This window comes from Hypomesus transpacificus, chromosome 4, assembly GCF_021917145.1.
Source record: "Hypomesus transpacificus isolate Combined female chromosome 4, fHypTra1, whole genome shotgun sequence".
NCBI lineage: Eukaryota > Metazoa > Chordata > Actinopteri > Osmeriformes > Osmeridae > Hypomesus > Hypomesus transpacificus.
The window spans coordinates 2,520,088-2,547,161 of NC_061063.1; the positions used below are offsets into that span (position 1 = coordinate 2,520,088).

The following is a 27,074-nucleotide window of genomic DNA, read 5'->3' on the forward strand; positions in this document are numbered from 1 at the left end:
TGCTGCGCGCTGCTCTGTGTACTTTCACAGAATTACAAAGAAGAAAGTTTTTCTAGCATATTGAAAATGGACTACGGTGGTAAATGCAGTGTTGCAGGCAGTACAGGAAATGCTGACACTTCAGGCCTTCAAACAGCCCAGAGTTACCCCTCTACTAAAAAAGCCCTCCCTTAACCCTGCCGTCTTCCAGAACTACAGACCGGTATCACTGCTACCCTTCTTTTCAAAAACAATTGAACGTGCTGGGTATACCTGTCTGAGCACTCCACCCAGCTGCTAGTCCAAGCACTGGTCCTCTCCAAGTTGGACTACTGCAACTCGCTGCTCGCTGGTCTCCCAGCATGTGCAACCCGCCCTCTTCAGAGGATTCAGAACGCAGCGGCCCGCCTGGTCTACAATCTACCCAGATGCTCCCATGTTGCCCCGCTCCTCATCTCTCGCCACTGGCTACCCATCAACGCCCGTATCAGATTCAAGACCCTGGTAATGACCTTCCGAGCAGTGAACGGGACTGCACCCGACTACATCAAGTCTCTCCTGCAACCTTGCACCCCAACCCGTCACCTACGGTCTTCTTCAGACAACCGCCTGGTGGTCCCACCGCTCAAGACCGCCCAGTCCCAACACAAGCTCTTCTCCTGCCTGGCCCCCCAATGGTGGAACCAGCTCCCCACCTCCATCAGGGACACTGACTGTCTCCCCACCTTCAAGAAAAGGCTCAAGACACACTTGTTCCGGGAGTACAACGGCACTTAGGAATGCTTGGCTGGACCTAATGTTAGTTTCCTCCAGGATCACAGTGACTCTTAGTGAGTGACTTGTTGCTCTTATAGGTTTAACAAAGTTAAGGCCCCGTTTACACGGAAGAAAAACGCATATATTTTCATGCGGTTTGGCCTTTCATTTACACGAAAGCTGAGGTTTATCACGAAAAACGATCATTTCTAAAAACTCTGGCCAAAGTGGAGATTTCTGAAAACTCAGTTTTGGTGTTTGCGTGTGCACTAGCTTAAACAGAGTTTTAGGTTCTCAAAGCTCACAGTATGGGACTAAAAAAGCATCACGTCATGAGAGCGTCCTGTTTATAGTAACACGTGTGTTCGACTTCATGCAGCGCCGGCGTCGCCTGCAGCCCGGCTGACTTGAAGCAGCCAATGGCTTTCTCAGCTTCAACGCAGCCGGCTGTCGGCACCGCCGGTGGTGCATGAAGTCGAACACAACAATCATAATGGGGTAATTTATTTGTGAATTGCGTTACATTTCTGAATCACGAAATACATTTGTGCATCGCATTTGTCAATCATTCAAACAAATGAACCTCGCGCCTGAAAGGTAAAGGAAGTCGGTCGTGTTATTCGTAGTTGTTGATTTAGAAAATTGTGATTGGTTTGCATGGCTTTATCCTTCACATTACACTGCCGCCTACAGGTTTGGCATAGTTATGATGGCGCTCGGGGGCGTATATGCAGGTTCATGTAAACAGAAACATTTTTGAAAACGTATTTGTGTGTACGACATTATTTTAGAAAACGGAGGGGCAGAAATATTTGTTTCTGTAAATACCCGGCTATGTGTAAACGTGGCCTAAGTCTTGTACTCGCTGTGAAATATTTTACTGTTGATTGTTCTTCTACAGGTACAGTCCTGCACTTTTTGTGGTTCATGTTGTTTTAATTTGTAACTTGTATAACTGCATGCTCATATGGGTCTTCCCTTTGGCACTTGTTTTGTTTTTTCACAATGTATGCTTCATGTTTTGGCTGCTTGCAATGTTTGGGACTACCTCGTTGTTATGATCAGTGACCTATTCTCTTTTGTAAAGCTCTCTCTTGGAAGTCGATTTGGATAAAAGCGTCTGCTAAATGCATAAATGTAAATGTATTCAGGGTCAATTACACATTTGCTCAACCATTTCACCAAGGACAGTTTTAAATGAAAACCTTGGATAATATAAAGAAGGATTTGCTTAGCCGCTGTTGCTGAAAAGAGGTGCTGTTCCAACCGTATGCTAATCACAAACGCAAGCTGTAGGTTAAGTATGATTTTGTCGCTAACAGTTAGCCTATTAGCAATGCTTACGTCTCCTGTATCTAGCATAGGTAGAATGCTAAATACTATTGTAAACACATCAACATACCTTACTTAGCCAATGACTCTAGCTAGACTAGCTGTAGTCGGCATTAGAAGGGAAGACTCCCAAAAAATAGCTGGAAAACGAATAGCAGTCTAGCCTGTTGCTAACGCCTGTTTAGATTATCTATTTGAAAGAACTGGAGAAAGGCAGTTGCTAGATACAGGATACGTTGGCATTCCTATTAACTGTTACAGACAAAATCATACTACAGCCTGCGGTTGTGATTAACATAAAGGTCGGAACGTACCTCTTTTCAGTAACAGCTTCATAGTAAATCCTGCTTTACATTGTCCATGGTATTTAAAACCATCCTTGGTGAAATGGTTTGCGCAAATGTATACACGTCTCTTGACACTTCTTGTTAGGCACATTTTTTTAAATTACTTTTCTCGTGGATAACAGCGTGGACAACAGCTGCATCCCTTCATATAAGTATAAAAAATTCTAGAGAGGGAACCCATTATTGTCCAAACTCTCCAACCTTCCAGACTCCATTATCGTCCACAACTCTTTCTTCCGTTAATTTCTTAAAGATTTGCTGCAATAACAAAATAAAGTAACTCACCGATATATATGCATACACCTTATATTGCTGCATACCAAATTACAGCAAAAATTCGGAAAATAACATTTCCTGGCATATCCTGGTTAATTTTAAACCGGGATGTTATAATATAGGTGTGTATCTATATATTAAAGTAGGGCCTACAATGCTATGACAATGCGGTTCATGTTGTTTAATTGTAACTTTTTTAACTACATGCTCTTATGGTTCTTCCCTTCGGCACTTATTTTGGTTGTTCACAATATGTGCTTCATGTTTTGGATACTCGCAATCTTGTCGTTATTATCAGTGACCCATGCACTTTGTAAAGCTCTCTCTTGGAAGTCGCTTTGGATAAAAGCATCTGCTAAATGAATACATGTAAATGTATGACATAACGTTTTTCATTTGTATTGACATTTTTGTAAAATGTCTGACGGGCAGTAATAGTCTAAAAGTAGACAGGAATGGGACTCCTTACGCTAATGTTTTACTTAGTAAACATAATTTACCTCTGCAAAAAGTATTCATCAAATGTCCCATAGAGAGCATGCCACACGGTACCTAGTGTTCTGTAGTGCGGATAGTAGAATAGTGGTGAAATAATATTACAGTCAATGTGGTGCCTGGAGCTTTTGATAAAATCTGCAAATGAAATGCTCTCAAATGCACAATATTTTTTTTTTTAAGTTGATGTGAAAGAGCGAGTATTTTCCAATTAGCGCAGTGTTACACAAAACCAGAGCGATCTATATAAGATTAAGAAACTCAGCATCACCATGCTCTCACACCCTCAGAACGCAGTGCAAAGACGCAGCATGATCAATAGGTTAGGAGGCCGCATCAGACTCCATCTGATTTAATCTTAATTTCCCTATCATTTCCATCCAGGCTACCTCTCAGCTGGTTCCATGCTAACACTTATAGTGCTAGTAGCCAAGTCAAGAAAGAAAACTCAACACCTTCACACTGCATATAAAGACAATACAGCGATGGTCTTATCCCTGACACGATCCCATGACTAAGCACAACCTTGCCCGCATGTAGTCATTTAAAAAGATCAAAGGAATACTACTGCAACTCCATATTTTATGAACTGTACAAGACTTTTGACTTATTTTGCTTACCTAGACCTGGATGGGGTACAAACCAGGCCAGCGTGTATCAGTTTGAGTATTTAAGTTAAAAATAGCTTTTTCCCATCTTTTACAGACCTCTTCGCACCTCAGGCACCTGGGGGGTATTCCAAGTAGCGGGTTTAATGAAATCTTTGAGTTGTTTAACCCTGAAAAGAGGCATACTCCGAGTTCCGCGTTCCAGAAAGAGAGGTAACGAAACCTTTTGGTAAGTTTCCATGGTAATTTACTCCTTGAAACTAACCTGGGGTGCGTTTCCCGATAACGATGGATCGTAGCTGTTACGAGGGTTCTCTACGATGAAAATAACGATCCATCGTTATTTCTTACGTGCGTTTCCCGAACATGCTCGTAAGGAGAACCATCGTACGTATCTCTTAAGTTGCACTTAACAAGACGCTGTCCATTGTACTGAAATGTGATTCTTCTGACGCAACTTGAAGACTTTAAAAATTAAAACGTTAACCAAAATATTTGACGAATTACGGTACACAAAAAAATATTTTCTGTAGCAACAGAAAACTTACATTTATTATAGGCTACTTATTTGAGTACTTTTCAATGTAATGCTACATGAAGGTAAAGACAATGAGGTGAACGTGCAAACTATGCTGCATCTGAGTTTTACACCGGTGTTAGGACCTTGCAATCAGCGACACAGGACGCTAAATACCAATAGGAGGTCTTGGAAATTAAGTGGGCTCGTCTCCAAATTGAGGTGAGGAAGCTTTTGTTTGAAGAGATTAGGTTCACAAGGCCCTCCATTTTTGTGCCTATTCTTCTGCCCAATCAACAAGGTAGTGTCACATTTAGGTTACCTTATAGCCTTAAGCATACAATGTTTATTTAAATTAAGTAAAGGCTGAATTGTGTATTGTATCATATATTCAGTGTTGCCTGTCCAATCCTTACGTGTTTACCTTATAGATCCATGTGAGGAGCAGGAGCAGGGAGAACAAACTCCCAGAAAACAACTATTTCTCAAATTACTTGTGCCTTGGTTTTTAACTCTTCTTGGTACTCCACTTTCCATAGGCATATATACAGTGCCCTCCAAAAGTATTGGAACAGTGAGGCCAATTCCTTTATTTTTGCTGTAGACTGAAAACATTTGGGCTTGACATCAAACGATGAATGTGAAACCAGAGATCAACGTTTCAGCTTTTATTTCCAGGTATTTAGATCAGGATCTGATGCACAAATTAGAAAATATCACCTTTTTGTTCGAACCCACCCATTTGTCACGTGAGCAAAAGTATTGGAACATATGACTGACAGGTGTGTTTTGTTGCCCAGGTGTGTCCTATTACATACATTATTCAATCAATAAATACCACTGAATGTCTACACTCAGGTTCAGATTGGGTAAGATAGGTTTTGTCTATGCAGACTGTATTCAGAGGTGAAAACAACATGAAAACCGGAGCGCTGTCTTTGGGTGAAAAACAAGCAATTGTGAGTCTTAGAGAAGATGGAAAATCAATCAGAGCCATTGCAGAAACATTGGCCATAGCCAGTACAACCATTTGGAATGTCCTGAAGAAGAAGAAAACTACTGGTGTACTAAGTAACAGACGTCGAACAGGTAGACCAAGGAAAACATCAGCAGTTGATGACAGAAACATTGTGAGAGCTGTAAAGAAAGACCCTAAAACAACTGTTAGTGAGATCAGCAACAACCTCCAGATGGCAGGAGTGAAGGTATCACTATCTACTGTTCGCAGAAGACTTCATGAACAAAAGTACAAGGGCTACACCAGAAGATGCAAACCACTCATTAGCAAGAAGAATAGGAAGGCCAGGCTGGAATTTGCCAAAAAGTACAGAGATGAACCTCAAAAATTCTGGGACAAAGTTTTATGGACTGATGAGACAAAGATTAACTTTTACCAAAGTGATGGAAAGGCTAAAGTTTGGAGAAAGAAAGGAACTGCTCATGATCCCAAACACACAAGCTCATCTGTGAAACACGGTGGAGGTAATGTCATGGCTTGGGCTTGCATGGCTTCTTCTAGGACGGGCTCATTAATCTTCATTGAGGATGTAACACATGATGGCAGCAGCAAAATGAACTCGGAAGTCTACAGAAACATTTTGTCTGCCAATTTAAGGAAAGATGCAACCAAACTGATTGGCAGAGCCTTCATCATGCAGCAAGATAACGACCCAAAACACACTGCCAAAACAACAAAGGAGTTCATCAGGGGCAAGAAATGGAAGGTATTAGACTGGCCAAGTCAATCTCCAGACTTAAACCCTATAGAGCATGCATTTTACCTGCTTAAGAGGAGACTGAAGGGAGGAACCCCACAAAACAAACAACAACTGAAAGAGGCTGCAGTGAAAGCCTGGGAAAGCATCAAAAAGGAAGAATGCAAAAGTTTGGTGACGTCAATGGGTCACAGACTTGCTGCAGTTATTGAAAGCAAAGGATTTGCAACTAAATATTAAGTCTTATTCACTTAAATATGTTTTAAGTATATCTGTTCCAATACTTTTGATCACATGACAAATGGGTGGATTCAAACAAAATTTGATATTTTCTTAGTTGTGCATCAGATCCTGATGTAAATACCTGGAAATAAAAGCTGAAACGTTGATCTCTGGTCTCACGTTCATTATTTGATGTCAAGCCCAAATGTTTTCAGTCTACAGCAAAAATAAAGGAATTCGCCTCACTGTTCCAATACTTTTGGAGGGCACTGTATATATATATATATATGAGTCCTATATTTACTACTTGATTGAACTACAAGGTTAAAAACCATGCATATGAATGGTATCACACATGGTATGTCCCAGCTAGCAGCCTAAACAATTCAATGTACAAATACAAGCATCTCAATCCAACACATTTACTGTCTTATTTTCTAGTGCTGACTATATCTACAATCTTGCATAGGCCAACAGCTTCCCAAGACCATGTTTGCAATCTCATAATTCTCACATATTGGCCACAAATGACATTGTGACAAATGACAAACACATAAATAATGAATACCCCATGTCTTCAACATGGAATCATTGTTTCTGACATGAATAATCAACTCTACTTTAATTGATGGTTGATCTTATACTCATTATGAGTGTAAGATATGTCAGATGACATCATGATATCATGATGCTCCTGAACCACATAGAAGCAGACCTGCAGAGGCTAACAAGGAGGTCCTTTGCACTGACCCCTGTAACCCAACTACTGGCAGTGTTAAGGTGCTATGCCATTGGCAGTTTTCTGGAGGTTATTGGAGATGGACATGGGCTCGCCAAGGCCTCAGTGTCAAGATCTGTGCAGGCTGTCACAACTGCATTACTTTGCCACATCCCAGACCACATCCAATTCCCTATATCAGAGGGGACAAGTCTGCAGTGCAGGACTTAGGCTATCTTCAATGGCTTTTATGATTTTCGTACAAGTTTTCACTCCCTCCCAGCCCCTTCACCCTGTGTGACTTCCTAGTCAACCCTGTGGAGTCTTTCCATTTCCTGGGCGCCACCATCTCCTAACATCAGGCTCGGCTCTGCCACCAGCCTCTTCATCCACCGGGCTTGGCGTGCTACCAGCCCTATAATTCTAATAAACATCTTCAATGTTCAATTGTTGTTGTGTTATTGTACTCGTAAAAGCGTTACGTTAATGCATTTCTAGTTTCTATTGCACATTACAACAGCCATATTTCAATATTATAGTATTTTGAATAAGACTGACATTTGTTTTTTAAATACTTTCATTGCATGCGCCAAACCCACTAAATCAAATTATTTTGTGTAACCTAAATTTACTTGAGAATAAACCGGATTCTGATATTTTTTCGGCAGTTAAACTTATATGGTTCACTAAGATATATCCCAGTTCCAGCGTAACTGGTGTAAAAAGAGGACAAAAATAAACTTATTTTCCATCGGAAGTAACTTTCAGCATGAGTTTAATGTAGTTTTCATGGTCGGCCTACGCGTGTCTCCACTGAGTCTCTGTGCTAAGATGCACTTAGCGATCTACGACTGGTCTGGAGCACTCGTTGATCTGCGACTATTTTCAAGTGCCTCTTTAGCTACGATGGTTTCGGGAAACGGCCCGTACAACTAAGATCCATCGTACGATGGACTCTACGATCAACTTAGGCTTACGATGCTTTCGGGAAACGCACCCCTGCTCGATAGCAGGTTATCCATGCCAAACTCTTGTTTCAACCGATCTGCCCCCACTTTCTTAGCCTGATAGCGTTGGCAGACACGGCATATCATTTCCTGGTTCAGCCGAGCGATCTCGAACAAAAATTAATTCGCTTAGTTATACGCCGGGAGACGATTTTAAGACTGCGGTTTGATGTACTTTAATTCCCTGATAAATTCCTAAGTTAACGTCACCGTTTCCTGTCACAATCTGTAATTTATTTTAGCAAAATTCTCAGCCCTTGGGTCTTCATCGATAGTGTTACTCGCCGTGGATTTCCACTCAGAATTGACCAAATACCTTTTGCCACTGAAATAAAGAAAAATAATTGAAATTATATTTGGTCTTCTTTATTGCCTACAAATAGAAATCCAACAATGAGTAGCCTATTTCTATCGGCTATTGTTCCTACAATTTACATGATTCATATGATTCCTACAATTTACATGATGTAGGCTACCGTCCTGTAACTGTTATTTCAGCAAATCTATTTCAACATTGTTGGGGGTCGATATATTGGCCAAACAACCGAAACTAATTCCCCAATGGTTTGAAGGAAGATGGGAAACTGAACAGTGTATTAACATTAACCAAATAATGCCAATACCAATGGAATTACAGTTATTTGACTCTTTGGGTTAAATCAGAGCAAGAATGGTCAAATGAAGGTTAAATAATATTATCATTTTATCATATTGCAAATGAATGAAATCAATTAACCAGAGATAGAAAGCATGAGGTGAGGAAGAAGGAGTAGGCCCAGGCCAAGCCAGAGCTGAGGAGAAGGTCTCAGGAGATCAAGAATCCACAGAACAATGCTTCACAATTCAAGATCAACTACAATCACACCAGAATATTGACCCTTACTTATCAACATGTCTAGCAATGCTACAGTAAGTTACAAAGATGTGAGAGCCATCAAGTTGAGACTCCATCCAGTAACTCCATATTTTACCATATGAAAGGTGGGGGCAGGTGGATAGCCTTACAAGATCAGCCTTTATTCCTCTGCCCTATGTACAACATCTCTTGGTCAAAATAGAAAATTCAGCAAATTCAACAATTAATATTAATGTAGGTTATTGTTACTACAATTAACATCTCCTGTGACCATGCATCCTCCCGTAACTGGTGTTCCTGTAAATCTTTTTGGAGATTAGCCTTTATTCTTCTACCTTAAGTAGGCCTACACCATCTCTTGGTCAGTTTTTTGCACTTTCTTCACGAGGTGCAATTTGCACAACTCATTTACTTGTAACTGGGTATACATGAGATTACATTAGCTACATTTCACAGTTCCACATGCAAAATTAACTTGCCATTAAATGAACACCTCACTGTATACAGCATCCATGCTCTGTTCAACAGGATCAGAATGTGCAAATCGTTTTTTGAATATTAATTATTCTCACAATGTCAGTGTAACTGACATTTCTGTACAAGCCTGTAAATAAAAGTAGATGTTGAGAGAACTACCAGTATCTACATAAATAATTCTCTGCGTCCATTTCTGCGGCAGCAGTCAATGTCTCTTCGTCATCTTAATCATCATCATCATCATCATCTTTTGATGAAAAACATTCTGTTGGGGCAAACTGCTACTACAAATTGAAATAGGCACCAATTGATATTTACTTAGTATCATGTCGAATATGATTAAAACTAAGGTGACGTCGAGGCTACAATCACAAGCGTATAGCCTAAGCAAAATGCTTTACCGGTTCGTAGTATGTTTTTACATTTAATAAAACATTGAACACTTTTTCTCCTGTAATATTAACAAACAGTGGGGTTAAATGTTCAATTTATGGACTGGCTATTGCCTTCAAATGTATGCATTGACTCGGCAGCAATTGTCTCCCACGCCACTTGTATATGCTGCTACAGCCGTGTTGCTTTTTTCCTGGAATATGTGCTCGACCATAAACACGAAATACAACTTTTATCTGAAGTTTGGTGGAGTATGCAACGTTTTTTTCGCTGTGTGCCATGGTGGATCCTAGAATCGGAGCTCCATTGATGTTGGCTTTCAATAGTTCTCATGCCCGCGCTTAACTCTGAGTTGACGTACTCCGAGTTGAGTTAACAAACTCATATTAGCTTTTCTGGAACCGAATTTTCGGAGTTTCCCATGTTAGACTAACTCAACTCTGAGTTCAGGGTTAATCTTAGAGTTTGTTAAACCCGCTACCTGGAATACCCCCCTGGTGGCTGATGAAGAACAACACTGATAGACAGATGTGACACAAGACGGTGGCTTGGCTGGGATCTTGTGATGGTGGTGAAGATGCAGTGTCTGGGGACAGACATGACGAAATTGAAGATGGTTGTGAAACTGGACCTTCGAGGAAAATATTCTGTTACACCTACACAAACACTGACACACATTTTACTGTCCCCATCTCATTGCAGTATTTCTGATTAATACTTGCCTGTGGTGATCCATCAGTGTATGGCTGTCGTTATCCTGATCCAATCTTCACTGAGAAATGCGTAAAAAAAGAAAATAATCATATTTTTTCCCCTTTTCAATTAGCCCTCCATCTGGTGACATGGATAATTGATCACCTAAGTGATGTGGGTCCATTCTTCATTATGTAGTTCGGTAGATAGAAGGATGGAGGAGAGGAAAACCGAAGAGGAAAAGAGCAGGCACTGTTTGTGTCAGTTTACGGAGGCTTGACACAACCTGGACACAACCTGATGCAGCCAGCAAACAGGCTCAGTGTTCACAGAACTGTACGTGTTCCTCTTGCCCCCTCTGACAAGTATTACACTGTGAGCTTATTTGTGTTTTTATATTTGGTTTATGTATTGTACAGAAATGTGTACAATATGTAAAATATATGTGAACGTGTGTGTATACGGACATGTATGTTTGTGAATTATAAAAGTCAGAAACAAAATGAAGAAAAACAATGATACATCAACCCAACAATAATATATTCCCCTTGTAGGGAAAGCCTTGTCGTGTGTGTCTAATGCAGATTGATGAGGGTGGGGAATGGATATGATGATATACCAGATTGACTGGGACGACTACCCAGTCTCATCCCAAGGTGTCAAATATTGACGCTTGGGCAGATCCGGAGGGTGCCTTTCTGTAGTTTTTTGATACCTAAGGTTGCACATTGACTTCCATGTTAATATGTTCGGCTTTTACCGTAGAACAGGGGTGTCGAGCTCCGGTCCTCGAGGGCCGCTGTCCTGCATGTTTTAGATGTTTCCCTGATCCAGCTCACCTGATTCGAATGAATGGTCGTTATAACAACCCTTTTAATTGAATCAGGTGTGTTGGAGCAGGGAAACATCTAAAACATGCAGGACAGCGGCCCTCGAGGACCGGAGTTCGACACCCCTGCCGTAGAACATTCTAAAATACGGCATCGTATTTTGACGCATTAGGTCTCCCATAGTTTTTGATAAGTGGCTTTTGGATTTTTACTAAACGTCACCAAAATACGATGGCCCCTCCTTGAGTCACCACCTTACCGCGGTGGAGGGGTTTGCGTGTCCTAGTGATCCTGGAAGCTATGTTGTCGGGGGCTTCATGCCCCTGGTAGGGTCACCCAAGGCAAACAGGTTCCAGGTGAAAGACCAGACAAAGCGTGGCTCAAAAAACCAACCATGAAGAAATACAACAATGGTTCTCAGTTGCCCCTGCCCGGAAGCGGGTCACCGGGGCCCCCCCCTGGAGCCAGGCCCGGGGGTGGGGCTCGATGGCGAGCGCCTGGTGGCCGGGCCTTTTCCCATGGGGCCCGGTCGGGCACAGCCCGAAGAGACAACGTGGGACCCTCTTCCAGTGGGCTCACCATCCGCAGGAGGGGTCATGGGGGTCGGGTGCAGTGTGAGACGGGCGGCGGCCGAAGGCGGGGGCCTTGGCGGTCCGATCCTCGGCTGCAAAAGCTAGCTTTAGGGACGTGGAACGTCACTTCGCTGGCGGGAAAGGAGCCTGAGCTGGTGCGCGAGGTAGAGAGTTTCCGGCTAGATATAGTCGGCCTCGCCTCGACGCACAGCGTAGCCTCCGGAACCAGTCTCCTTGAGAGGGGCTGGACTCTCTTCCACCCTGGAGTTGCCCTTGGTGAGAGGCGTCGAGCTGGGGTGGGAATACTGGTTTCCCCTCGGTTCGGCGCCTGTACATTGGGGTTCACCCCGGTGGACGAGAGGGTAGCCTCCCTCCGCCTTCGGGTGGGGGGACGGGTCCTCACTGTCGTTTGTGCTTATGCACCAAACGGCAGCTCAGAGTACCCACCCTTTTTGGAGTCTCTGGGGGGGGTGCTGGAAAGCGCTCCTCCTGGGGATTCCCTCGTCCTCCTGGGGGACTTCAATGCTTATGTGGGCAATGACAGTGAGACCTGGAGGGGCGTGATTGGGAGGAACGGCCCCCCCGATCTGAACCCGAGTGGTGTTTTGTTGTTGGACTTCTGTGCTAGACACGGTTTGTCCATAACGAACACCATGTTCAAGCATAAGGGTGTCCATATGTGCACCTGGCACCAGGACACCCGAGGTCTCAGTTCGATGATCGACTTTGTAGTCGTGTCATCGGACTTGGGGCCGCATGTCTTGGACACTCGGGTGAGGAGAGGGGCGGAGCTGTCAACTGATCACCACCTGGTGGTGAGTTGGCTTCGATGGTGGGGGAGGACGCCGGTCAGGCCTGGCAGGCCCAAACGTAATGTGAGGGTCTGCTGGGAACGTCTGGCGGAACCCTCTGTCAGAAGGAGCTTCAACTCCCACCTCCGGGAGAGCTTCGATCATGTCTCGGGGGGGGCCGGGGACATTGAGTCCGAATGGACCATGTTCCGGGCCTCCATTGTTGAAGCGGCTGACCGGAGCTGCGGCCGCAGGGCGGTCGGTGCATGTCGCGGCGGTAACCCTCGGACCCGGTGGTGGACTCCGGAGGTGAGGGATGCCGTCAAGCTGAAGAAGGAGGCCTATCGGACTTTATTGTCTGGTAGGACTCCAGAGGCAGCTGATGTGTACCGGCAGGCCAAGCGGAACGCGGCTTTGGCGGTCGCGAAGGCAAAAACCCGGGCATGGGAGGAGTTCGGCGAGGCCATGGAGAATGACTTCCGAACGGCTTCAAAAAGGTTCTGGACCACCATCCGGCGGCTCAGGAGGGGGAAGCAGTGCTCTGTCAACACTGTATACGGTGGGGATGGTGCGCTGCTGACCTCGACGGGGGACGTCCTGGATCGGTGGAAGGAATACTTCGAAGACCTCCTTAATTCCACCAACACGCTTTCCGACGTGGAGGCAGAGTCTGGGGACATCGGGGGGGGCCCTTCTATCTCTGGGGCTGAGGTCGCCGAGGTGGTTGAAAAGCTCCGCGGTGGCAGGGCCCCTGGGGTGGATGAGGTCCGCCTGGAGTTCCTTAAGGCTCTGGATGTTGTAGGGCTGTCTTGGTTGACACGACTCTGCAACATCGCGTGGACATCGGGGACAGTGCCTCTGGACTGGCAGACCGGGGTGGTGGTTCCCCTCTTTAAAAAGGGGGACCGGAGGGTGTGCTCCAACTTTAGGGGGATCACACTCCTCAGCCTCCCTGGGAAAGTCTATTCAGGGGTCCTGGAGAGGAGGGTCCGTCGGATTGTCGAACCTCAGATTCAGGAGGAGCAATGTGGTTTTCGTCCTGGCCGTGGAACAGTGGACCAGCTTTATACCCTCCGCGGAGTCCTGGAGGGTACATGGGAGTTCGCCCAACCAGTCTACACATGTTTTGTGGATTTGGAAAAGGCGTTCGACCGTGTCCCTCGGGGGCTCATGTGGGGGGTGCTCCGAGAGTACGAGGTACCGGATTTCCTGATCGGGGCTGTCCGGTCCCTGTACGACCGGTGCCAGAGTTTGGTCCGCATTGCCGGTAGTAAGTTGAACTTGTTTCCGGTGAGGGTTGGACTCCGCCAGGGCTGCCCTATGTCACCGATTCTGTTCATTACCTATATGGACAGAATTTCTAGGCGCAGCCAGGGTGTTGAGGGGGTCCGGTTTGGTGACCTCAGGATCGGGTCGCTGCTTTTTGCGGATGATGTGGTCCTGTTGGCTTCATCGGGCCATGACCTTCAGCTCTCACTGGAGCGGTTCGCAACCGAATGTGAAGCGGCTGGGATGCGAATCAGCACCTCCAAATCTGAGGCCATGGTAATCGACCGGAAAAGGGTGGAGTGCAATCTCCGGGTCGGGGAGGAGATCCTGAACCAAGCGGAGGAGTTCAAGTATCTCGGGGTCTTGTTCACGAGTGAGGGAAGAATGGAGCGCGAGGTCGACAGGCGGATCGGTGCGGCGTCCGCAGTGATGCGGGCTCTGCATCGGTCCGTCGTGGTGAAGAAGGAGCTGAGTCGAAAGGCGAAGCTCTCTATTTACCAGTCGATCTACGTTCCTACCCTAACCTATGGTCACAAACAATGGGTAGTGACCGAAAGAACGAGATCGCAAATACAAGCGGCCGAAATGAGCTTTCTCCGCAGGGTGTCCGGGCTCTCCCTTAGAGATAGGGTGAGAAGCTCGGTCATCCGGGAGGGGCTCAGAGTAGAACCGCTGCTCCTCCGCGTCGAGAGGAGCCAGCTGAGGTGGCTCGGGCATCTGATTAGGATGCCTCCTGGACGCCTCCCTGGTGAGGTGTTCCGGGCACGTCCCACTGGGAAGAGGCCCCGGGGAAGACCCAGGACACGCTGGAGGGACTATGTCTCTCGGCTGGCCTGGGAACGCCTTGGGGTCCCCCAGGAAGAGCTGGCGGAAGTGGCCGGGGGGAGGGAAGTCTGGGCCTCCCTGCTTAGGTCGCTGCCCCCGCGACCCGATCCCCGGACAAGCGGCAGATGACGACGACGACGTCACCAAAATAAGTCGGGTGATTTCGACAAAATCCGGCCTATGTGCTCTATACATTTTTCTGTTGTTATATTCAGTGTTGGGAACGTTACCGAAAATGTGTAATTAGTTACAGTTACTAGTTACTTATTTCAGAAGCAACTGCATTACTTTACTAGTTACTGCATAGAAAAGTAATTAGTTACTAGGGAAAGTATATTTACATTTACATTTATTCATTTAGCAGACACTTTTATCCAAAGCGGCTTCCAAGAGAGAGCTTTACAAAGTGCATAGGTCACTGATAATAACAACAAGATAGCCCCAAAGCATTGCAGGTAGCCAAAAACAGAAGTACGCATTGTGAACAACCAAAAATAAGTGCTAAAGGGAAGAAACCATAAGAGCATGTAGTTAAGCAAATTACAATTACACAACATGAATCTCTAAGTGCAAGTGTACCTGTAGGAAAGCAATAAAAATAGGATTAAATATAATACAACAGTTTAAATCAGCTACCACTAACCAACAAGAGCAACAGTCTAAGCAAGAGTCATTGTGATCCTTGAGGAAACTAGCGTTGGGTTCAACAAACCATTCCTAAGTACCGTTGTACTCCCGGAACAAGTGCTTCTTGAGCCTTCTTTTGAAGGTGGAGAGACAGTCTGTGGCTGGGTTGCACCAACAAGGATTAACTCTTAAACTGAGTTTAAACCAGGTTTGTATTTTTATCCAGTTGCACCAAACTTTAAACCTAGTTTAACCTTAGTTAACAATTAATCCTGGGTAAATCTAACCCTTTGGCAATCTCTGTTTAATTTCCATTTAAATCTAGATTAAATTTAAATCGGTTGCACCAGTCATTTTAAACCTAGTCTAAACCTGGATTAGCAGTTATATTTAAACCACCCCTGGAGGAGGTTTAGCTCAGTTTCATTGACAACATGGCTGCATATCTTCGCTGGATGGGGTTAGAGGAAAGAGTTCCTCGCAGGAAAATTAGAGATAGGCTAAACCCAATTGAATTCTATGACAACAGCGAGTTTTCACAGCGGTATAGATTTACAAAAGAGTCTGTCATATACCTGAATGGGAAGGTTGGACCAGCAATCAAGCATGGAAGTGAGAGGAACTTCGCTGTGCCACCGCTTCTCCAGCTCCTAGTAGCTTTGCGATTTTATGCTACAGGGTGTTTTCAGATGGTTGATGGAGATCTTTTCGGAGTTCATAAATCCACAGTCTGCAGAATTGTCAGCAGAGTGTCCAAGGCAATTGCAAGTTTAAAGGCTCAGTACATTCACTTTATACCAAGGAGAGAGACAACAGCTGGATTTTATGGGAGAGCAGGTTTCCCAGGAGTAATTGGGGCCATCGACTGCACCCACATTCCCATTACCAACCCAGGTGGTGAGTATGGGAAACTGTTTCGGAATCGAAAGGGCTACTGCTCAATTAATGTCCAAGTTGTGTGTGATGACCAGGCCCAGATCACACACATTGTTGCAAGATGGCCAGGATCCACACATGACAGCCGAATCTTTGACAACAGTCAACTTTGTACACTGCTGGAGAGAGGGGTGATCCGTGGACACCTAGTGGGGGACAATGGCTATTGTCCTATGTCGTCCATACCTGATGACTCCACTTTTGAACCCTGAGACCCAGGCAGGAAAAAACTACAACTACTCGCACATTCAAACAAGAGGGGTAATAGAGAGGGTGTTTGGGGTGTGGAAGCGGAGATTTCCATGTATACAGGAGGGACTCCGCACAAAACTGGACACTACCCTGACAATCATTGTTGCAGTAGCTGTTTCGTACAACTTTGGGAAGAGAGTAGGAGATGAGCTACCCGAGGAGGATCAAGCACTCACTTGAGGATGATCTGGAAGATGCTCAAGTGCAGAATGCTGCAAATGCAAATGGCAATGCTGTCAGGTGTTATGTTGGACCAACTGGCTACTGGGGTGTGGACCCAAATGCATGACTCCACTGAAGGTCAAGTTGACTGTTTTATTGAATTGAGGTGAAGGAGAGCGAAGGAGATCCGGTGGGGCAGGCAGGTGTGGCAGGCAGGCTGATGAACCGGAGGATGTGGTCTGTAGCAGGCAGAGAGGAAACAAGGTTTCAGGATGGACTAGATATAGTACCATATACTAGGAGCCGATACTACCTTCTCGACGAAGCGTTGAACTGGCGATGAGTGACAGGAAAACCGGGGTTGAAATACTGTGGTGCTGATGAGGGGATGGGTTGCAGGTGTGTCAATTACACAGGAGGAATGGAGTATGGCATGAAACCTGGAGCCGGCACATGGGTAAAACAGAAATCCCGGCCTGGATTAGGCCGGGGACATAACATCAGGAGAGCACTGATTGAAAACCACTTTGCAGCATAATTAAGGTCAGTATTGGCAGTATATTGTTATATTTTGATTGATATGTGCACTTATACAATAGATTACCTTAACCCATACTTATTAACTAATATGCTTCTTGCTTTCTCATCCATACAGGGAGGAACTAATAGAAACAGTGAGACAAGAGGACTGCCAATTTGATTGAAAGAAACATTTTACTCCAATAAATACATTACACAATTTCAGTTTCAGAATTCATTCAAAAATATTTATATTTCTTGTGACTGGCTTAGATCCAGTAGCCTCTGCTTATGAAGAGTTAGGACCTCTTTCTGTAGCAACAGGACATCTTTTTTAATTTTTGCATTTTCAATGTCGAGCATGCATCTCTCCTTCTCCAATGTGAGAAGCTCCTGGTGAGAGCTAAGCTTAGGGTGCTTAGCAGGGGGCTTCACAGGCGATGCTGCTACTCTGATGTTACTGAGGCTCCACTTGCTCCAGTACGATGATAGTGTCAGCAAGACAAAACAAAAAAACATATAAAACATTAGGAAGCTACCTACAACTGTATGTGCACAATGCACTTTACTGTTGAGGTCTCTTGAGGTCCAATGACATAGGAAATAACTAATTTAATAAATTACCATAGGCTACTAAAGAGAACATAGAACTGTTATTTCTGTAGTATGATGTGCTATTCAATTTGAAAATGATTAACATCTGAAGGGTATGTACAGTAATACATAGGCTCTAACAAATGCTTTGTAGGCAAAATTATAGCCTATTTTCGTCATTTTTGTCACGTTATAGCTGCAACCAACGGCGTTGAAGTTTGTAGTTACTTACTTGCAGCTTTTGTGGCTGTACTGTCATCTAATGCGCCGTCATCGTCGTAGGGGTTGGGGGAAATCTGCTGCGGGATCATGTCAATTATCTTCTTTGACAGAGGATCCGTAGCATTGATTGGTGGTCCTCCCCCGGTTTGAAATTGACTACGCCTCTCTTCCGCCGCATCTTTTTTGGCTTTAGCCTTGAGGTTTTTCCAGCAGGCTTTAAGTTGCGCCCTGTCCCTTGTCGCTTTAATACCGGTAGAGCCATTGAAGCGCTCAGCTAACCGTACCCAGTTCCGCTCCTTCTTTTCTAGAGTACTGCTGTCAGTCCTCTTGTCCTCAATTATTACCCCAAACTCCTCCATCAATTCAGTCAGCAACATCTTTTCAAATGTTTAAAAGTTTGACCCTCTTTGACGTGCCATAGCTAGCTAGCTCGCTATTTGTAACAGAGGTTATTATAGCCGCTGTAGTGGTAGCCTAGGCTATAAACGGTAACTAACGGCATCAGTAACGGCATTTATTCAAAAAGCAGCTAGTTAAGGAAAAAGAGTGCATGCATTCATTTAGGGCTATTTAGTTCCGTAGGCTATTTGTTAAACATACGTTGTGAAATTGTTTACATTTCGTCGGAATCCATCATGGCGGACATTGAACATAAACTAATCCTGTTTTAACCCTTGTTTAAACTAGTTTAGCTAATCCAGGGTTAAAATTAACATGTGCAACACATCTCTGATTAATCATAAACCAGTTTAAACATAGATTTACTAACCCTAGATAAACTCTAAACCAGGATTAATTTAATCCATGTTGGTGCAACCCAGCCTGTGTCTCTGATGGAGGTGGGGAGGTGATTCCACTACTGGGGGGCCAGGCAGGAGAAGAGCTTGTGTTGGGACCGGGCGGTCTTAAGCAGTGGGACCACCAGGCGGTTGTCTGAAGAAGACCGTAGGTGGCGGGTGGGGCTGTAGGCGAGACTTGATGTAGTCGGGTGCAGTCCCGTTCACTGCTTAGTAACGTTTGCGTTACTTTTAATCCCTTTTAATTTTGTGTTGCAGTGGCACAGTGTGGGACAAGACAACTGTAAAATGTTATAGCATTGTATGTTGCTAATTAGTTGCCTAAAGGCAACAGACTCAACTGTTGACATAGGTCGCATGTCTTGACAACATATCTGGCAATTAGTCTGTGTAGTTCTGCCTGGCTTAAAGACTGGATATACTCCTTTAAAATCAAGCCTCAGCTGTTTTGATGAAGTGGCTCCGACTGTTTGAACAGCGGAGCTAGCACTGGGTTCTTTCGCGATTAGTTTTGTAGAAGCGTGTTGTTTTAGGTGCTCCCTCAGTACAGTGCTGTACTCCCTGGATATTTTTAAGTTCAAATACGCACTGTTAATAACAAATAGCAGTGTCAAATGCTATTTATACACCTACAAAGGCAAACTTATCTCAGTCATGGTATGTCTGGAGATGGCGCTGATGAAGGCTGCCTCGGTTGCTAGGTGCGCCCGTTGTTGTCTTGTTTTGTCTGTTAATTCAGTGTTCTGCCAAGATTCCCGCCGTTCTCTAACAAGAGAAGTACTTCTAAACATCAGGACTACAACTCCTGTGGATTTATTTCCCACTTTTTTGCTTCCAGTGGCAGAATTAGTGGGAATTATAGTCAAAGCCACCCTCGGCTTTGTCCTAGCAGCGAAGCGCCGCAGGAGAGGCAAACGAGCCGGTGCACTGGTCTGGTGCGACTCCGTCGTTGTGGTGCGCACAGCGTTCCCGGGGATATTTCTCTCCAACGTGCGTTCACTGAGCAAAAAAACTGGATGAGCTTCAGCTACTGGTGTGGAAAAACAGAGACTTTCATTCATCTTCCGTTTTGTGCTTTACGAAGACATGGCTGAGTGAACTGATCCCAGACTCTGCGCTACAGCTAGCAGGTTTCAAACTGCTGAGAGCGGATCTTGACCCTGTGCTCTCTGGCAAAACGAAAGGTGGGGGTATTTGTTTTTACATTAACAGTGGCTGGTGTGAAGATGTGACAGTGATTCTGCAGCACTGTTCTCCTGATCTGGAATCATTTTTTATTAACTGTAAACCTTTTTAATCGCCACGTGAGTTTGCTTCATTCATACTGGTCGGCGTCTACATGCCCCCTCAGCCCAGCGCCAACGAGGCTCAACGTGTACTCGTCAACCAGATATTGTGCGTGGAGCATGAAAATCCGTATTCCTTGGTTATTGTGCTAGGCGACTTTAACAAAGGCAATCTCACTCAAGAACTCCCCAAATACAGACAACTCATCAAATGCCCTACCAGAGAAGGGAACAATTTGGATCACTGCTACTCTACTATCAGTAAAGCATACCATGCGGTTCCCCGAGCAGCACTGGGTCACTCAGATCACGCCATGGTCCACCTGATTCCTGCATACAAGCAGAAGCTAAAGCGCTGTAAGCCTGCAGTGAGGACATCGAAACAGTGGACCAGTGAGGCTATGGAGGATCTGCAGGCGTGCTTGGACTCAACTGACTGGGATATGTTCATGCCTGCCTCCAATAGTCTGGATGAGCTCACAGAGAATGTGACATCATACATCAGTTTTCTGTGAGGACTGCTGTATACCAACACGCATCAGGGTGAACTGCAACAACGACAAACCCTGGTTTACAGCTAAACTCAGAAGGCTGAGGCTGGACAAATGGGCATGCGTTTAGGATTGGGGACAGGACAGATTCAAGGAGTCGAAGAACAGGTTTAGCAAGGCGGTGAGAGAGGCTAAACGACTGTACTCAGAGAGGCTGAAGTGCCAGTTCTCTGCTGACGACTCTGCTTCTGTCTGGAGAGGGCTCAGGCAGATCACCAACTACAAGCCCAGAGCCCCCCACTCCACTAACGACTCTCGTCTGGCCAACAACCTGAACGAGTTCTACTGTCGTTTTGAAAGACAATTGGACTGCCCTGAACTATTCCTTCCCTCCCCACCAACTAAGTGCTGACACTCTTCATTAAGGAGAGTGAAGTTAACAGACTTTTCAAGAGGCAGAACCCACACAAAGCAGCTGGGCCAAACGCTGTCTCCCCTGCCACCCTCAAGAACTGTGCTGACCAGCTGTCTCCGGTGTTCATCTACATCTTTAACACCTCCCTGGAGACATGCCATGTGCCAGCCTGTCTCAAGTTTTCCACCATCATCCCTGTGCCCAAAAAGCCCAGGCCAACTGGACATAATGACTACCGACCCGTCGCCCTGACCTCTGTGGTAATGAAGTCTTTTGAGCGCCTGGTGCTGGCACACCTTAAAACCATCACAGACCCTCTACTGGACCCCCTGCAGTTTGCCTACAGAGCCAACAGGTCTGTGGACGATGCAGTTAACATTAGCACCTGGACTCCCCAGCATCCTACGCCAGGATCCTGTTTGTGGACTTCAGCTCTGCCTTCAATACCATCATCCCAGCCCTGCTTCAGGACAAGTTCTCCCAGCTGAACGTGCCTGACTCCACCTGCAGGTGGATCACAGACTTTCTGTTTGACAGGAAGCAGTGCGTTAAGCTGGGAACACAAGTCTCTGACTCCCAGTCAATCAGCACAGGATCACCTCAGAGCTGCGTTCTTTCTCCTCTGCTTTTCTCCCTGTACACCAACAGCTGCACCTCCAGTCATCTGTCCGTCAAACTCCTGAAGTTTGCGGACGACACCACCCTTATTGGGCTCATCTCTGGTGGAAACGAGTCTGATTATAGGTGGGAAGCGGCCAATCTGGTGACCTGGTGTAGCCAGAACAACCCAGAGCTCAATGCTCTTAAGACAGTGGAGATGGTTGTGGACTTCAGGAAGAACACAGCCCCACTCACCCCCATCACCTTGAGTAGTAGTAGTCAACACTGTGGAGTCCTTCCGCTTCCTGGGCACTATCCTCTCCCAGGACCTAGATTCGTTAAGAAGCTCCTAACGCTAAGATCTTCTTACGAACGTTCTAAAAGCGTTCTAGAGCGATCTTAGAACGTTCTTAAGACGCTCTTAGCGTTAACAGCTTCTTAACGAATCTGGGAAAACCAGCCAATGATGGTGCACTTCTACACAGCCATGATTGAGTCCATCCTCGCCTCCTCTATCACCGTCTGGTACGCTGCTGCCACTGCCAAGGACAAGAGCAGGCTGCAGCGTATCATCTGCACTGCTGAAAAGTTGATCGGCTGCAATCTGCTTTCCCCCGAGGACCTGCCCACCTCGAGGACCCTGAGGTGAGCGAGGAAGATTGTGGCCGACTCCTCCCACCCTGGACACTCCCTGTTTCAGTCACTCCCCTCCGGTAGAAGACTGCGGTCCATCAGGACCAATACTTCACGCCACAAAAACAGTTTCTTCCCTTCCGCTGTTGGCCTCTTCAACAAGGCCAAGGGTCCACACTGACTCTGATGTCTACTTAAAACACATTACACAATTGTATCTTGCACATTTGAATTTTTTATAATATTTGTTGTATTTTTATATGGTAAGTGGTAACTTACATTTTGTTTTATGACAACTTAGATTTTATTTTATTGTACATTTTATTTAATTCCACTTAATACTGCTGGTTTATGTACCCTATGTGCCTTTAGTATAAATATTCAAAAAAATAATAATCTTAGGTTCCTATATCTTTATTTAATGCACCTTCCTGCCAAAGTAAATTCCTTGTCTGTGCAAACTTTCATGGCGAATAAATCCCATTCTTATTCTGGTTGTTATTCTTTTTTGGGGAAAAGTTGCAATTTATACCAAAATCATATGCTTATCCTACATATACTATAGAAACTATCAAAAAACTATTCAATGAAATGAATACGTTCTTATTTTCTTTGGTATTTTTGTGATTAGCAATGATGATTGTTGGGTAATATGTATGTTGTTGTCCAATGTCAAGTCTATTTGATCATGGGACGATACAATATGCTAGAGTTACACCTATTCTAAGGTCACGACAACGCAGTTCATTAAGCACAGCACAACTGATTGTGTAGCAATGCCTTTTAAGCATTCCAGTGGAAGCAGGAAAAGGCATGAGGAAACAGAACAAGATGAAAAGGTGGCAAAGCTGCCGAAATTAGATTCTTTTTTAAATAGACTATCAACTAGTCGCCAGCCCATGAAGTCCGCCATGGACGACCCCCCCCCCCCCCACGGACGACCCCAACACGGACGTCCCCCCTGCTAGCAGCAGTTCAGTTGGGATCAGTATTGCTTCCCTCAGATAGGTAACCTACGACTATTGTGATAGATATACTAGTGCTGTCAGTTTAACGCGTTATTAACGGCGTTAACGCAAACCCAAATTAACGGCGTCGATTTTTTTATCGCGCGATTAACGCTCTTTTTGGCCTAGCAAACTTTGTAGTTTTTTTTCACATGCTGTTGCAACAACTACCGAAGTTAGAAAAACTACAACACCACACTGGATTTAGCTAGACCGGAAAAAAAACAACAGGCACGCCACACACTTGTTTGGCTTGCGATCCGGCTAAAGCGTAGTAGCGGAGCCCGTTTACGAATATGAGACATTCTCTGGTAGTAGGTTAACTTTACGTTTTGAGTGGATGGCGAGCGCGAGACGCCGAAATGGATGCCAATAAGATTCTGAATGGAAAGTTTACTTTTAAAAAGTTGCCAAATGGTTCCATTGACAAGACCAAAGTGATCTGTGTGTTTTGTCGTTGTAAAATGAGCTATCATTGCAGCACGTCCAGTCTGAAATACCACTTGATGGCCAAGCACACAGATGATGCAAATTCTCCGCCCCCTCGTCAAAGCCAGGCGATTGCAATGTTGTTTTCAATAACAAAAAATGTTTGCACGAAGCAATACAAACCACTTTTCCATGTTGATAAGAGCATTAAAATTTGAAAAAAGAATGGGACAAAAAGAAATCAAGGGACATTTAGAATAGATAGAAATAGAAATGTGTGATTAATTGTGATTAATCGCGAGTTAACTATGACATTAATGCGATTAATCGCGATTAAATATTTTAATCGTTTGACAGCACTAAGATATACATTTCAAGCCAAGCTATGGCCTACATACATTATGGTCGGGCATGATAACTAGGATACAAGTTGGGTAAATAGTGGTCACTACTAGGTGGATAGCAAATTATTATGTTAAGCTAGCCAATAACCTAGCAGGGTGCCAGGGAGGCTATTCCTAGGAGGGGGGAGGGAGCCAAATGTAACAAAGTGTTTCCCCATTTATTCTAATGTAAAACAAGAAAGAATTGCATTCACTGGGGGGTGGGGGGCGTCATAATATTTTGCACCTGGGCCCGTTGTTACTACGTTTCGCCACTGCTACTACTAGACTAGCTAGCATGGTAAAATCCACTTTTTACGTTCTGGTAAATCAACCTAATGGCGACTCAAAAGCGTAAATACTTGACCATTATATTGACTAAAATAACCGACTACATTACTGTAGAAGGAATAGTTTAATCTAATGTAGTTATAAAAATTTGCCTAGAGAGAATACAGATATGCTGCTTACCGCTTCTAAATCTTCCACAGCAAGTGGCAAAACGCTTCACAACGTCACAACTAGCGTTAGCTGATAAAAGCCCGGGAATCAAGCAATCGACCGTTGACGTTCGAACTTGAGGGTGTGGGCCAGTACTTCCAGTGAAAACTATCTGCTGAACATAGGCTACCTATTTCAATAAGTAGCCTACCGGTGGCTAATTTAAATCAATCATATTTTTGTTGATTTCTTACCTGCATTCTTGTCTCAGTATCTTCAAAAATATAGCCTTCATTCGTTGTTCTTCAACAATAGCTGCCCACCAAATTTAAAGTCAAATTTAGCGAATTTACAACCAATGAGGATAGACCTTTTACACAACTTCCATATTTGTTACCGGAAATACGCAATCGTCGTGGAAATCTTCTTCCTCTGTCCAGGGCAACAGCGGTAAACAAATGGCGCAAGTAACGAGCTAGAGTTATTGTAGTGTACCGGGCTGTTCTTGTTATTCCCAAAAACAGCCATATCTGTCGTTTCATTCCTTCCCGGTTGATGGGTGAAGTTCGACGAAAATGTATTCAGGCTATCCGCCGGGATGAAGGACCAAACTACGATTAAAAAGGGGAGCACCTAGCGTAAGGGGTCCCATTATCGTCCACTTAACTCTCGACGCTCGTTAGAAATGTTTCCATGATAAAGTTTTTAATTTGTATTATAACGACATGTCACAGCATTGTACATTAATATGTAGATACACACCTATATTATAACATTCCATTTTTAAATACAATCAAGACATGCCCTAGAAATGTTACTTTCCTGATTTTAGGAGTTAGCCAGGGGTCCCATTATCGTCCACCCAATCACTTTCAATGGATAAAAGTCAGTTTGACGCTGCGGAAGGCAGATGCTACACATATGGTTTGAGAGCGCATTTACATACTCAAATCTCAAAGTAAGAAGCTGTAATTTGGTGGGCAGCTATATAAGATGTGTACATCTGCAGCAGACACTTTACCTAGACGACTACATTTTAGGGATCACTGTTCGCCTCTTGAATCCAGAGGAGCTGCAACTGCAGCTAGTGAACAATACTACAACGGCAGTAAGAAGCTCAGATTGCCAAATAAGAACAGGGAACATGTGCACTCAGTGGTCAAACCTCTAGTTTGTGAGGATCCTAATTTTTCCTCTGAGATGGGTAGCATCTAACCCTCACTAAAACCTGCCCGTCTACTACATTTGATACTGACACGCAAACACACGCACATCAACAGACATTGCCAGAGAAAAATGTTAACTGATGATGTTAGCAATCGGCTGACATTATTGTCGCTACACACAAGACGTTCACTTGGACAACCATACAGAACTAATTGATACCATAATGCTTCATTAAAAGCAGACTATAATGCTTTAGTATGGTAGTCTATATCCTCGAGTCTATACTCTACATACATTATGTCAGAGTGGACACGCTAATGATATGTCATTCTAGTTAATGTCTGCGTTTCCCGAAAGCGTCGTAAGCCTAAATTGATAGTAGAATCTATTGTAGGACGAATCTTCGAGTTTTACGGGCCGTTCCCAAAGACATCGTATCTTAAGTGTCTTTTGAAAATGTGTAGCTCTTGAGAGCGCACAGATTAGCCTACTCCTTATGAGCATGTTTGGGAAACGCACATAAGAGATGTTGATGGTTTTGTTTTATGCTCGATCGTTGCGCTGCCCCAGTTTAGTGGCTAACAGTTAGCCTGGTCGCTCTCACTTACATTGATACTGATGGACAAATTCCTCATGGAAAAATGTGTATCCTTTATTTATTTTGTTATTTTTTGTCCTTCTGGTTTAACTCCACCAGTCTTGCAACGTCATCAAATTAATTGTTGATAAATCTGTGAGCAAAGTTGTGAAGACTCTCAGAGTGTCTCGGATCCATTTTCTTCTGATGTGTTGATGCTTGACAGGAAGTCCACTTCCATTGCTTACGCATTTCCGGTTATTGTGAAAAAGATCTATACTTTCAGGGGTGGCCAATGTGGCGACGTCACTAACCGAGTAGACATACGTGCAAATGCGGACTGGAGAGGCTCAACTCTAACCCTAACCCTAACCCTAACCCTGCAAATAACGATTATTTTAATAATCGATAAACTGTAGATTCTTTTTTTTTTTATTAATCAATGAATTGGATAAAGAAACAAAAACAAAAAAGCATTAATTTCCAACCCTTCATTCAAAAACAGAACTGACAGTGCAAATTCACAGTGCTAAAATTGATTTAATGCTATTTTCCAAGATGAGCAATTTATTTGAGTTTTGTTTAAAACTTGATTAAAAAAATTGAAAGGCTGTGGAAGTAGGCCAGAGTTTATTAGAATAATCTGGTGTATATTTAAGATTTGTTAAGAAAAACGAAATATTTGCGAGGATTAAGCTATTTTCAAAGATTAGTGATTTTTTATAATTTTATTTGATACTTCGTTGAAAAAGTAAAGGCTGTGGAAGTATACCAGACACTGTTAAGATACTCTGGTGTCTGTTTGAAGTTTTATAATTCAAAAAATATTATAAGTCTACATTTTTCAAAAGGGTATGG

General features: G+C 44.2%; 1 long non-coding RNA gene across 1 annotated transcript; it reads right to left on the reverse strand.

Moving 5' to 3' along the window:
• Positions 1–16,860: 16,860 nt before the first annotated feature.
• LOC124467331 lies at positions 16,861–26,420 on the reverse strand. Its single transcript, XR_006956074.1, has 3 exons — positions 26,248–26,420; positions 16,969–17,131; positions 16,861–16,894 (listed from the first exon to the last, which is right to left on the reverse strand). It is a non-coding gene; the product is annotated as an uncharacterized LOC124467331 (long non-coding RNA).
• Positions 26,421–27,074: the final 654 nt, after the last annotated feature.